General features: G+C 34.4%; 1 long non-coding RNA gene across 1 annotated transcript; it reads right to left on the reverse strand.

Annotated features, from left to right (window-relative positions):
* Nucleotides 1–11,482: 11,482 nt before the first annotated feature.
* LOC120068089 (uncharacterized) lies at nucleotides 11,483–13,623 on the reverse strand. The gene is made up of 3 exons (XR_005479084.2): nucleotides 13,106–13,623; nucleotides 12,868–13,021; nucleotides 11,483–11,718 (listed from the first exon to the last, which is right to left on the reverse strand). It is a non-coding gene; the product is annotated as an uncharacterized LOC120068089 (long non-coding RNA).
* Nucleotides 13,624–13,989: the final 366 nt, after the last annotated feature.

Genomic DNA, 13,989 nt, shown 5'->3' on the forward strand with positions numbered 1-13,989 from the left:
TTTGAGCTTGTTTGCTATATTTGTAATTGCCCCTTTATTTAGTCTATGATTTTTCAATTTTTTGAGTTCTCAAATCTAATAGTCACAAAAGTGAAGATCCATTAAACATAAAATTAGGATTTATTGTTATATGGATAGTAGTATCACCAAAAATTAGAAAATATAGGACCTGGTATACTGAAAAGAATCTGAGCCCAACGACTTCACATTGTCTCCTTAAGACAATTTTACTCCCTCTAGTACCTGAGTTTCTTGAGTAATTGTCTCCCAGGATAGAACATATTAACTTTCTTATGGAAGTAGCACCCCGTCCATAAGATCTAATGAACTACACTTTGTTGAAATAAATCGAACTTGCATAAATTTATAAAAAGGGAGGAAAGTTTGATGAGAGAAAAATGCTTATGGAAAAAATTGTTAAATCAATTTGAAGAAGAGGCATATTTATAGACTTTTCGTAGTCATTTGAATAGTCGTGTCTCTTCTTCAAGTTGGTTATTTTCAAAGGACATGTTCATTCATAAACAATGCAATTCTACACGAAAGGTCACTAGCATTTATTTCAACAACCCCCATAAATGGTAAATTGACAATGCATTATAAAAGGAAAAAGAAAACAATCAGTATTTCCCAATGAAGAATTTGCATCGAGATAAATAGTAAACATTTTGAACTTTTCCTAGTGAATGTCAATCAAGTTTACTTGGTTGATTAGTGGAGTTGATGCCTTAAACTATAAACCATTCTAGAGTAAACTAAGACAATTGAAGTCACACAGTTTCTTATTATAACAAAGTTTGTTCTCATAACTGTATTCATTTTGGCCTTGAACACCTTCTGGTCTCATGAGTGTTTTAGAGATTTCACCTTAAAATTCTCATAGAAGCAGCCCTTTCACACTCACCTAGGTGATTCCTATAAAGAACATCATATATGCTCTTTTAATAAATAATTATTCAATACTTATATAAATCATTAAAAGCACAATGCTTAACCTAAAACCACACTTGCATTGTCTCATCATCCTTAGAATGGGTAAGAAGAATTTTTTTTTTTTTTTTTTTTTTTAAAATCAACACAGTGCTCACTAAGTTTTTCTAAGGTCGGTTTCCCCGTTGAACCTAGATCTTGGGATCTCTAGTCAACTAGGTTGGGTTGCCTCTCTAATCAACTTTTTAAAATTAAAGACTTTAATCTCATTCTCCTTTATGAACTTTCAACCAACTCTCTAGTTAGGTCTTTTACAAGCGGATCCGCAATATTATCTTTTGACCCTACAAAGTCAGCTATGATAATTTCACTAGAAAGCAATTGTCTAATTGTATTATGTCTTCGTCATATATGTCAAGAAATATTTTTATTCACTAAAGAGGCATTGGTTGTATTCACTTTAGGAATACTATACAAATATTTTGTAGCCAACTCAAACATGTCCCAACCTTTTTTTTAAATTATTATCCAATATTCTAAAACTTGGATTATCGATTGGGAATAGTCACTTTTCCCTAATACCCCCACATTTACATAAAACTTTCAAAAGGTTTCGACTTTTCCACATGTCCCAAGGAATTTTCTATGTTTTTGTATATAAGATTCACTAGAAAACATAATTGACCTTCAAACGGTGATACATATACACCGGATAAGTTCTATCATTGTTTTGAAATCCATTCATTTTATAGAACATAAAATTTTCAACCAAATATCATTCTTATGGCATTTTCTATCTTACATATATTATTTTCCTTTAATGATTGTCATAGATTTTCACAAAATTTACCACTATAAACATTATATAGTGTGTTATCTAGTCCATTCAAAACGTAGATGCATAACTATTTTACATGTCTCTATGCCTCAAGTACATGCAAGCAATTTTCATTTGTCGGCTTCTCCTTCAGACATTACAACAACATCTTCTTTCACAAATCTTGTCAGATATTGAAAATTGTGAGGCAAAATAGAATTGCTTCTTGCCATCATTTGAATCAGCACTTGAAATTCTCATAAAATTTCTCCATGATTTCCACCAATATGTGATGAACAATTTGGTATTGTTGATGACAATTATGTAAAATAGATCACCAAATATTTGTGAAACAAAGTAAAATAACTTTACTAAATAAGTTCGCACAAAATAAAATTAATACGCCAACAAATAAACTTGAGACATTATTCATTATGCTTGAACCATACAATGGCATGAGAAGATTATGTTTAATATCCATTATGAATAATACCAAAATAAGCCAATATTATGAAAAATAGTACAATATTTTGCGACTGAAATCACTACTGTCATGCATACGCAAACATGCATATCCATTTATATCTAACAAATCAATTGATTTTTAAATTTTTTGAATATATCAAGAACTTATTAGATATAAAATTGAATATTTAGGACGTAATTGGAGAAAATAGATTTGTGAGGTCTAAAAGTTGTGAAATTTTGAGAGTTGTGAAAGTTCAGACCCACAATTTGAATTAACAAGTCGTAAGGCCTACGAACTTCTTGAACCAAATAATGAATCTCCTCTCAATTCTAACTCGGATCAAACAACCCCAAGCTACTTATTAGATATAATTTAGAAACACATGGTGGGCTACATGGGCCTTTGACATGGTTGTAGTTTGAGAAAGGGTTATTGGGACTAATGGCAATATCGGAAATATTTTTGGACTATAAGAGAAAGAGTAGATTTTAATTCATTTAGAAAAATGACAAAATAATTATTCTCTTGTAAATGATAAAACGAATTAAAAATAAGGGTTGACAAGAGAAATAGCAAATTTTAAAGTTTCATTTGAAAAAAACGACAAAAAGGTTTCAAAATTATAAAAATAATAAAATAAATTTATATAATAGAAAATACTAATTTGAAAATGAAAAAACTACTCTAAAAAAAAGAAATTAAGTACAAAAGAGAATACAAAGATATACTACTTCAAAAACAACTTAATACCACAAATACATTCTATCTAAACATTCTAGAATCACAAATACATAGTATCTAAACATTCCAGAAGCAAAAATTAAAAATCACCCAATATGGTTCTTAACGCTTCCAGCTGCCTGTAGAATGCGTGTATGCGAGAGAAGATGACGACAAGGCAGTGAGGGTCATTAGAAACTTAAAGATGTCTACCTCGATGGACTTCCTCGAAGGTGAGAAAGAGCAAAGTTGATTGTACCAGTGAAGTTCTTGTTAGCACATGTATTTGAAGTAATTGCAACTTCAGAATGATGTGACTATTAGAAGTATGATTGCGTTTGACACCAGATCAGTTGTAGAGAGTTTCACCGCTTTTATTTTATGTGACCATTTTGCTCATAGGATATTGAAAGACAACTTTAAACACTATCAATCCTAGAACGTCATTGTTGAAAATGATGTTCAAATTAGAAACAAAATTAGGAAATACGTGTGCGAGCGAAAAAGGTCGACGACCTAGTGAGGATAATCGTCAAAAGCTAGCTAAGACGGTGGAATTCAAGAAACGGTTGTTGAACCAACAATCGCAACAACAACAACAACAACAACAACAACAACAACAACAACAATAATAATATCAATAATAATAATAATAATATGAAAATTGAAAACATTGAAAATATGAAATAAAAAAGATCAAACTAATTTCATAGCAATATATATAAAATAATAAAAAAAAATTTAGATACAATTGAATTTGTAACAAATATTTAAACAAATCAAATGTTAGTTAGATAAAATTGGATTTGATAATAAAAGATAATTTCAAATATAAATTGGAGAGAAAAATCTTGAAGTTTTTGTGTATTATGGTTAATTCGATAAGTAGTATTGGAACGGTACAACACGCAGTGGAAGCGACGAGGATTGATAAGCTCTCTAATTGATTAATTTTGGCACAAAAGAAAACATGCTCAAACAGAATTTAATGGCTTTCAAGACATGCCTTTGAAGAACCATTGAAATCTCGATTTCCAGCTCCTAACTCCTCCAAATCTTTGTGCAGACCACCACAAGATCCTCCCTACTATTTTCTTGGTGCTCTAGATTGAGTTGTGGGACTCAAAATAAGCTAGAATCAAAGGGAACTTGGAGAATGCTCACTGCAACAACCCAATGAAGAATGCCTTTTTCAACCTAAATTTTCTGCTAAAATTCTATCGATTGCCATTATTCGACTTCACTCCAATCTCTTAATATATTGCAGACTATCATGCAAAGAGATTTGTTGCATGAGATGCAGCTCATGCTTGGAGTAATTGAAGGTTAAAGATAATGGGTTCTTTGTGAGCTAGTTGAAGATAAGTTGAAAAATCCAATTTTTAATTTTTGTGTATTTTGATTTCCAAAATCAAAAATTGATTTTAAAATTATATTTATTATATTTTATTTCTAAAATCAAAATTTTTTAATTTTACAAATTAATTTCATAAATAAATTTTCTAATAAAATCAATAAATAATTATTTAAACAATTTAAATAATTCTAATTAATTTAATATCCGATATTAAATTAATTTTACACAAATTCATCTTCATATATTTAAATCATATTTAAATATATATTCCCCAATTTCGTTTGATTCTAATTTGAATGTTTTAAATTAACTTATCACGCTACTCTAGAGCTAATCCATTTCCAAGCTAGTAGGGGGACCTTGTAGACCTATAGATCATGGGCTCCAACGATCCGAGATTAATCGGCTAAACTCATTAGACCGATCTAACCCTCATTCGTTAACTAATGGTTCACTCCACTAAAGCTCATAGTTGAACTCTCTAGATATATTATGTCCACTTGATATAACCATGATTAGTAAGTCAACCCTTCACAGGTTGTTCATAATAATGGCTGGGGTCAAATCTCTATTTTACCCCCGAAATTATCTTTTGTTCCTTAAGTCCCCACTGATCTCTCAATGAACAACTGTTTTGTGATCCAATCAACAAAATCAAGTCCCTCTCGGACCAGTGAGAGGGCGAGGCCCCTTGTTCAAAACCCAAAATCAGCACTTAAAGGAATAACCTCTTTACTATTCCTAAAGCGGGTAGGAGTGAATTTCGTCTTGCACTCCATGTCCCCAGCTATCTATCCGATCTTACCCCTGAAATGGGAAGTTTATTGAGCCGACGCTGTTGAGCCAACCCTCACCTATGAAAATCTAAGGATAATTCAAAATAAACAGGAGTTCATAGTTAGCTAAGAATTAAGGTCAAGTTACCTAGGTCATCGCTTTGAAATAGTCAGTCTTAAACAGTAAACATCGTTATAAAGTAAGAATGACTAATTTTGTGGTCCGATCTTGTACAAACCCTTTTGCACAAGGACACCTCCACTTCTCATGTCCCAACATAAATGAATTAGGAGCACTTCGTTTGTAACACTTTACAACTATAGAGTAGGTCGTATCCAATAGTGTTACCAGAATAAGGTACCCAACCTTATTCATATACTATATATCATTTTGACTATTTACTCAAACCTGATCCACCTTTATGTCTCCACATAAAGTTCAAGTACTCATTTAATAGTCAAGGGGCTTTCAGGTTTATTGGATTTCTATTAAGCAAAATGTCTATTCAATAATAGCTTATTGAATTTTCAGAATAAGTTCCATTGTTTACAAACCACGAATTTTAGGACATAAAACCCAACAAATAGTTAGATAAAATCTAATTTGATAATAAAATATAAATTCAAATATAATTCGGAGGAGAAAAATCAAGAAGGGAGCTCGTTTGTTTACAATTACGTTGTATTTATAATTTCATTTTCATTTAAGCTTCAACAATTATTTTGTATTTATAACTCCATCAACCACAAAACCTACAAAAGAAGTCTAACTTGTTGTAGAGGCAGGAAAAGGTCTTAGAGCTAAAGAACCCTTAGAGTTAGTACATTCAGATCTCTGTGGTTCGATGAATGTTAAAGCAAGATGAGGGTTTGAATATTTCACCAACTTTATCGATGATTATTCTAGATATGGCCACATTTACCTAATACATCATAAGTCAAAAACCCTTGAAAAGTTCAAGGAATATAAGGCAGAGGTTGAGAATCAATTAGGTAAAAAGATTAAAACACCTCGATCAGATCAAAGTGGTGAGTATATAGACTTAAAATTCTAGAACTATTTAATAAAACATGGAATTCAATCCCAACTCATAGCACACGGTAGAACATGGAATTCAGTCCCAACTCACAGCACATGGTACACCTCAACAGAATGAAGTAGTGGAAAGCAGAAATAGAAACCTATTCGACATGGTTCGTTCGATGATAAGTTATGCTCAGTTGCCAAATTCTTTTTAGGGACATGCAGTAAAGACTGTTGTATATATTTTGAACATGGTTCCCTCGAAAAGTGTTTCAGAAACACCTTACGAGTTATGAAGAGGATGTAAAGGTAGTTTATGTCACTTCAGTATTTAGGGATGTCTAGCACATGTGTTGGTGCAAAACCTGAAGAAAATGGAATGCTGTTCAAATGTATGTCTATTTGTAGGCTATCTTAAAGAGACAAAAGGTGTTTTTTTCTATGATTCCCAGGAAGATAAAGTATTTGTATCAACAAATGCAACATTCCTAGAGGAGAACCACATAAAGAATCATCAATGTCGCAGTAAGTTAGTATTAAATGAAATGTCCACAAAAGCTACAGACAAATCAACAAGAGGTATTGATCAAGTTGGTCCTTCAATAAAAGTTGTTAATGAAACTGGTACTTCACATCATTCTCAAGAGTTGAGAATGCCTCGATGTGGTGGGAGGATTGTTCAACATCCTGACCGTTACATAGGTTTAACAGAAACTCAGGTCGTCAAACCTGATGATGGCTTAGAGGATCCATTGACTTTTAAACAAGCAATGGAAGATGTGAATAGAGGCCAATGGATAAAAGCCATGGACCTGAAAGTGGAGTCGATATACTTCAATTTAGTCTGGGAACTTGTAGATTAACCAAAAGGGGTAAAACCTATTGGTTGCAAATGGGTCTACAAGAGAAAATGAGACCAAGCTATTAAAGTACAAACCTACGAAGCATGACTCGTGGCAAAATAGTTTACCCAAAGAGATGGGGTAGACTACAAAGAAACTTTCTCTCCGGTTGTCATGATTAAGTCTATTAGAATACTCTTCTCCTTTGTTTCCTTTTATGATTATGAAATATGGAAAATGGACGTCAAGACAGCTTTTCTGAATGACTATCTTGAAGAGTGTATCTATATGTCTCAACCAGAGGGGTTTATAGAACAGGGTCAAGAGCAAAAAGTTTGCAAGCTTAAAAGATCCATTTATGGGCTAAAACAAGCATCTAGATCATGGAATATGAGATTTGACATTGCGATCAACTCTTATAGCTTTGAATAGAACACTGAGAACCTTGTGTTTACAAGAAGATTGTCAACAAAACTGTAGCTTTTCTGGTTTTATATGTTGATGATATTCTACTCATTGGAAATGAAGTAGAATTCCTAGTTGACGTTGAGAGATGGCTAGCATCGCAATTCCAAATGAAGGATTTGGAAAATGCACAATATGTTCTTGGGATCCAAATAGTTCAGAACCATGAGAACAAAACGCAAGCATTATCTCAGGCATCTTATATAGACAAAATATTGTTTAGATATAAAATGCAAAATTCCAAAAGAGGTATGATACTTTTCAGGCATGGAATTCATTTGTCTAAGAAAACAATATTCTAAGACACTTTAAGAGGTTGAGGTTATGAAACGAATTTCTTATACATCAACAGTTAGAAGTCTGATGTATGCCATGTTGTGTACATGCCCCAACATATGCTATATGCTCGAGTATGAGGCTAAGGATCTGATCCTTATAGGATACACTGATTCTGATTTTCAAACCGACGTGGATTCTAGGAAATCAACTTAAGGATCAATATTCACTCTTAATGGAGAAGCTATAGTATGGAAGAGTATAAAGCAAAGTTGTATTGTTGACTCCACCATAGAAGCAAAGTATGGAGCTGTGTACGAGGCAGCCAAGGAAGTGGTATGGCTTAGAAGGTTCTTGACATAGTTGGAAGTCGTTCCAAATATGCATCTGTCTATCACTCTCTATTGTGATAACAATGGATCAGTTGCAAATTCTAGAGAACCTAAAAGTCATAAGCATGGTAAGCACATTGAGTACAAGTACCATCTAATCATGGAGATAGTACACCGAGGAGACATGATCGCCATGCAAATCGCCTCAGAGGACAACTTAGCCGATCCATTTACAAAGGCCCTCCCAGCTAAAAGGTTCAAGGGTCATCTAGTGGGACTAAGACTACGAGAAAGATAAATCTAGGGCAAGTGAGAGAATTACTGGGTACCTAATGCCCTAGTTTATTGTATTTATTCTCTCATACCCAACATTGTATATATTTGTATATATATATAAACCCACTAGAGTTTTAGTCCAACTGGGAGTTTGTTGGATTGTATGTCCTTAAAACTCGTAGTTTATAGGATTAAACATATTTTATTTTCAATAAAGATGTTAATGAGGTTTTGTTCAATAAAATTATTATTAAATATGTGTATTGCATTAAATCCTATAAACTAAGATCCATGGCTATAACATGATTACTTAGACTTTATGTGGAGACATAAGAGTATATCAAGTTGGAGTAGATAAACAAAATGGTCTATAGATATACAGATAAGGCTGGGTAACTTATTCTGAAACACTATTGGATGCGGTTCACTTTGTACTTTGTACAAATGATGTGATTCTGAATCGTTCATGTGGAGACATGCGAGTGGGGGCGTCCTATGCAAAGAGTTTGTATAAGACCGGACCATAAAATAGGTCATTCTTACTTTATAACATTGTTTAGTGTTTAAGACTAACTATTTCAAAGCTATGATCTAGGTAACTTGACCTTAATGTGAGATAACTATGAACTTCTGTTTATTCGGGATTATCCTTAGATTTGTATGAGTGAGAGTTGGCGCAACAGCACCAGCTCAATAAGCCTCCCATTTCAAGTGTAAGACTAGGTAGATTAGCTGGGGACATAGGGTGCAAGATGGAATTCACTCCTACTCATTTTTATGGATAATAGAGAGGTTGTTCTCTTAAGTACTGACTCCGAGTCTTGAATAAGGCGCTCTACCCTCTCATTGGTCCAAGAGGGACTTTGTTTGGTGATTTGATCACAAACCAATTGTTCATTAGAGGATCAGTGGGACTTAAGGAGTAAGATGTAATCTCAAGGGTAAAACTGCTTTTGACCCAGCCGTTATTACGAACAACCTATGAAGGGCCAACTTTCTGATTATGGTTAAATCAAGTGGACATAAATATATCTACAGTGAGAGGAGTGCAACTACTGAGCTTTAGTGGAGTGACTCGGTAGTTAACGAATGTTGATTAATACATTTTAAAGAGTTTACCCAATTGATCTCGGATCGTTTGAGCCCATGATCTGTAGGTCCATTAGATCCCCTACTAGCTCACAAATGGACTAAACCTTATAATAGCGTGATGAGTAAATTTTGAGCGTTCAAATACGAATTAAGGGAATTAGTAATTATATACGATATAATTACACGTTTAATTCTTGAATTAAAAAAATTGAAAAATTGGATATTTAAATTTGATCTAAATATTGATTACATGAATAGGGAATCATATTGGAAAATGATGTTTAATTAATTTAATATTAAATTAGTTTAATAAATTAAAGTTGTTTAATTAATTGTTAGAATTAATTTTGTTAAAATTAATTATTAAATATTAACTTTTAATTAATATTATTATTTTTCTATTTTATCTTTTTGAAATTTGATTTCAAAATAAAAATTGAATTTTAATTTAAAATTGAATTGAAAATGGGAAAATACCATAAGTGGGATTTTTCCACTTTAAACACTCATTTTTCCATTCAAATTAATTGGGATTTGTGTCAAACTCCTAGGAAATGAAATTGCATGTTAAAGGAGAATAAAATAGAAAAAGCATCTACTGAGAAAGTGATGCAATTGAAGGTTGGAAGACCAATGATACAAAATCTGGAAAATTTCTCCAAAATCCCTTCTTGATTAAACTCATTTTGGATCCCACAATCTAATCTAAGGTCCTGGAGAATAGTAGGGAAGATTAAGTGGTGGTCTACAAGAGGTTTCTGAGAAGATTCGAGCTGAAATTTGAAGATTTGAAGAGTTCAACAAAGGTATATCTTCAAAACCATACTTTAATTAATGTACTTGCGTGTTTCTATGCTAAAACTAATGAAATTATAGTGCTTAAGATCCTAATTTCTTTTGCTAATTGCATACTAATTCCTTCAGCAAAAATGTGTTGGGGTTGATGCACTGAAGTTTCGTGTCCTGTAGTTTGTAAACAATTTGTACGAACTCTTGTGATGTATAATATATGATATTTTACTTCACATTTTGATTTTGCTCAGTTAATTGTTTTATTTGCTTTACCACAAACCAATAAACTAAAATCCCTGGTTGTTTGTATGTAACTTAAGCATGTATGTGGTGACATACAAGTGGATCATGTCTTAAGGGATAACCAAAATGGTCTGTAGTAAATGAATATAGGAGAAAAACCTTGTCCTAACGCTATGGATGCGGCCCGCTTTGTGGAATGGTCACAATTGTTGTGACTTGTCACAGATGGTCTGATCCTGATCATTTGTGTAAGGGACATGCGAGCGGGGTCGTCGTATACAAAGAGTTTGTATAAGAGCTGACCATAAAGTGTTAAGGTCTCCGTCTCGTTATATAACACCGTTTATGACAGAGATTTCACTTCACTAGGATGATGATGGCATAAAATTAAGGGGAAACGCAATTATGCGATGCATGTCTTAGGTTATGCGTTTATACTCATACGTCGGTGGTCATGCGTTGGAATGAAAATATGCGTTACTCTTATATACGATGACCATGCGTTCCTGTCATAAGTTTTCTTGTGCTCTCGCCAAGTATAACGAGAACGCAAGTTTCTCGGGTGATCCGAGGTCAAACTCAGGGACTTGTAGCTAAATGCTATGCGGTGATGTGCTTGCAGCGGATGAATAAAAGAATGATGGGGTTTGAAGCTACAACTACTCATACTCCTAACTAACAGATTAAACGATGAGAATATGAATGAGAGGTAGAGACACGACAACTGTTGACGAGTAGTAAAATGCATGGAAAAATAGATAAAATGTGAGGATGTCTTCATCGCAACCTTTAAGATTGACCGTAAGGACAACCCCAGCTAATGCAAGCTATGCGATCATGCTACACACACTTGTGCCTAATTGTAGGACGCATACGATGTGTTTGCGAAGTGTCGAGAGGCCTTCTTCCTAAGTCTTTATTCTTGCTCATGTGCTCCCACACAAACAAGATGACCACATGTAACGACCCGACCCCTTAGGACTTAGGTTAGGCCGTTACTAAAATAAATGCATGCCTAGGATTTGAAACGACGCTCAGTTATGTTGAAATAAATGCTAAATAGACAAGAGGAGTTCAAAAGCTATTTATTAAATGCAATTGTTAAAAAAATAATAGGGTACCCATAATTTGTAAATACTATTAAAAGTATAAAAAAATAATCCTTAATAATAAGTTTTTAACAGTAAAACTAAACATTAAGGGAAAAATAAGGACTCTAAATTTCATGATGCGGAAGTGTAAAAACTAGTCCCAGTGGCACGATCATGAATTCCGCTGCGCCATCGCCGGTGCATCTCTACCCTTACCTGAAACAACAACATAAGAAAGAATGAGTATGAAATACTCAATAAGTAACCCCACTATTGGGGTCAGGCTAGGCATCTATGTCCTCTTGATGTCTGCCCCTAGTGGAACATATAAACTGCTCTAGTCCTCATGGAACACATATATACATGAAAAACTTATTTCTATCCTACTGAAGTTAAGTATGTCCACTACCTCTAGTAAGTTCCGTAGGACCCACAAACTCTGATGAATCCCAAAGGAAACACAATCTCTTACATACGCATGGTTATGTATACACCTCTTTTGTATACACATAAACCCACTTAATGTGTACCTCTTTCGCACACATGGTTACATATACACCTCTTTCGTATACACACAACCCACTAAAGGTGTACCTCTTTCGCACACCTAGTTAAGTATACACCTCTTTCGTATACACCTAATTTACTAAGTATGTACCTCTTTCGTACATCTAATTATGTATACACCTCTTTCGTATACACATAATCCACTGAGTATGTACCTCTTTCGTACACACCAGACCCTCTCTAAAATGTAGGGATGCGTATCTCTTTCGTACACATGGTTACGCATACACAAAATCCACTGAGTATGTACCTCTTTTGTATACCCCAGTACCCTCTAAGTATGTATCACTTTCATACACACCAGCCTTAATACATCTCTTTCATGTATTAGCGTCCTTGGACGTGCATTACTTTCATGCAGTCACATAGTCTGGAATGGAAAGGAGATTTTATCTAACTTCATATTACATATAACATTCACCTAATCAAAAATCCTCTAAAATCTTCTCATCGTCAACCTCACGTTAATTAACCTCAACATGCATATTTAATCTAGTTTTAAATGAATCAACTGTAGCACATCACTTTCATGCACTAAATCATGTAAACAATGTAGTATTCGGGATTTCGTAATATATATCATACGGTCTACACATTCTCATAACTAAAATTCCAAATCGAGCTTAAACGTAATGATATTCCGATATATTACCACATGCTCATATATCCTTTCTAAGCAGTTCATCTAACCTCGAAACAATCAAAATTATTCAAAGAAAAACTGCTACAGGAACCTCAATGTTAAATCTATAGTGTATCGCCGGGCACAAAAGCGATTCCAGTAGTAAAATTACTTACCTCAAAGTAAATCCAAATTAGTTTAAGCAAGCCTATTTCTCCTTGCCAAGCAAAGCCTTGAAGCCCCTTAACAAATTGCACCCTTCCTCCCCCCCAAATTGGTCTTAAACTTCAAACCTTGTGGACCACCTCAAAATCCTCCCAAATCTTGATTCTAGAATCCCAACATTAGGAGTTAATCAAACCATACCAAAATCTTAGTTAACAATAAATCTTCGAACTTCGGAAAAACACTTACCCAACCAGTCTCAACACTCAAAATCGACAAAACGGTGGCGAACGAAAGAGAGGTCTGGCGGCGCGTGGTCTCCGACGGCAGTGCGATGAGCAATGACCGGAAGAAGCCTGCGTGGCTGGTGGCTAGGCGTCGAATCTGCTGCTGCACCACAGATCTGGCGGCTGGAAGACGATCGACAGCTATACGGATGAAGGACAGGCGTGGAAGGGACGACGTGACGGCGAGTAGCGGCGACCCACGGGCGTACGAGTGGTACTCCGATTGTGACGACGAGCGGCAGCGACCCACGGGCGTGAGCGACACTTCGATAGTGACGACGAGCGGCGACGATCCACGGGCGAACAAGTGGCAGTGACTACAAGCGGCGACGATCCATGGGCGAACAAGCGACGGTGACGGAGGTGGCGGCGAGGTCGTTCTGGGCAGTGAGGATGGCGGCGGCGGCAGGAGGAAGAAGTATGGGAAAAAGGGTTTTTTTTTTAAAAAAAAAATTCTTTTGTGTGGGGAGAAGGGAGAGGCTTCTTTTTACTTTAAATAATAATAATAATAATAACTAAAAAGGTAATTACATTTAAATCATTTCCTTAATCCACTTTATACTATTTATTTCAAAATTCCTGTCATTAATTTTCAAATGGAATTTCAAAATTGAATAATTTTCACGTCAACACTTAAATTCCCACACTTATATTTCAAATCTAAAATTCCAAAAATGTCCTCCAATAACAAAATTATCGAAATCATATAAAAAGTGAAAATTCGTGGTGGTACATTCTTCCCCCCTTAAAGAACTTTCGTCCTTGAAAGTTCATTTCTGGAAAAAAAAAAAAAAAAAAACTCTTGCATAGGGATAACGAAACATGCATGTTCTCTTATACTAACTA

This window comes from Benincasa hispida, chromosome 12 (assembly GCF_027475165.1).
Source record: "Benincasa hispida cultivar pf3 chromosome 12, pf3_genome.v1.1, whole genome shotgun sequence".
NCBI classification, from domain to species: Eukaryota; Viridiplantae; Streptophyta; class Magnoliopsida; order Cucurbitales; family Cucurbitaceae; genus Benincasa; species Benincasa hispida.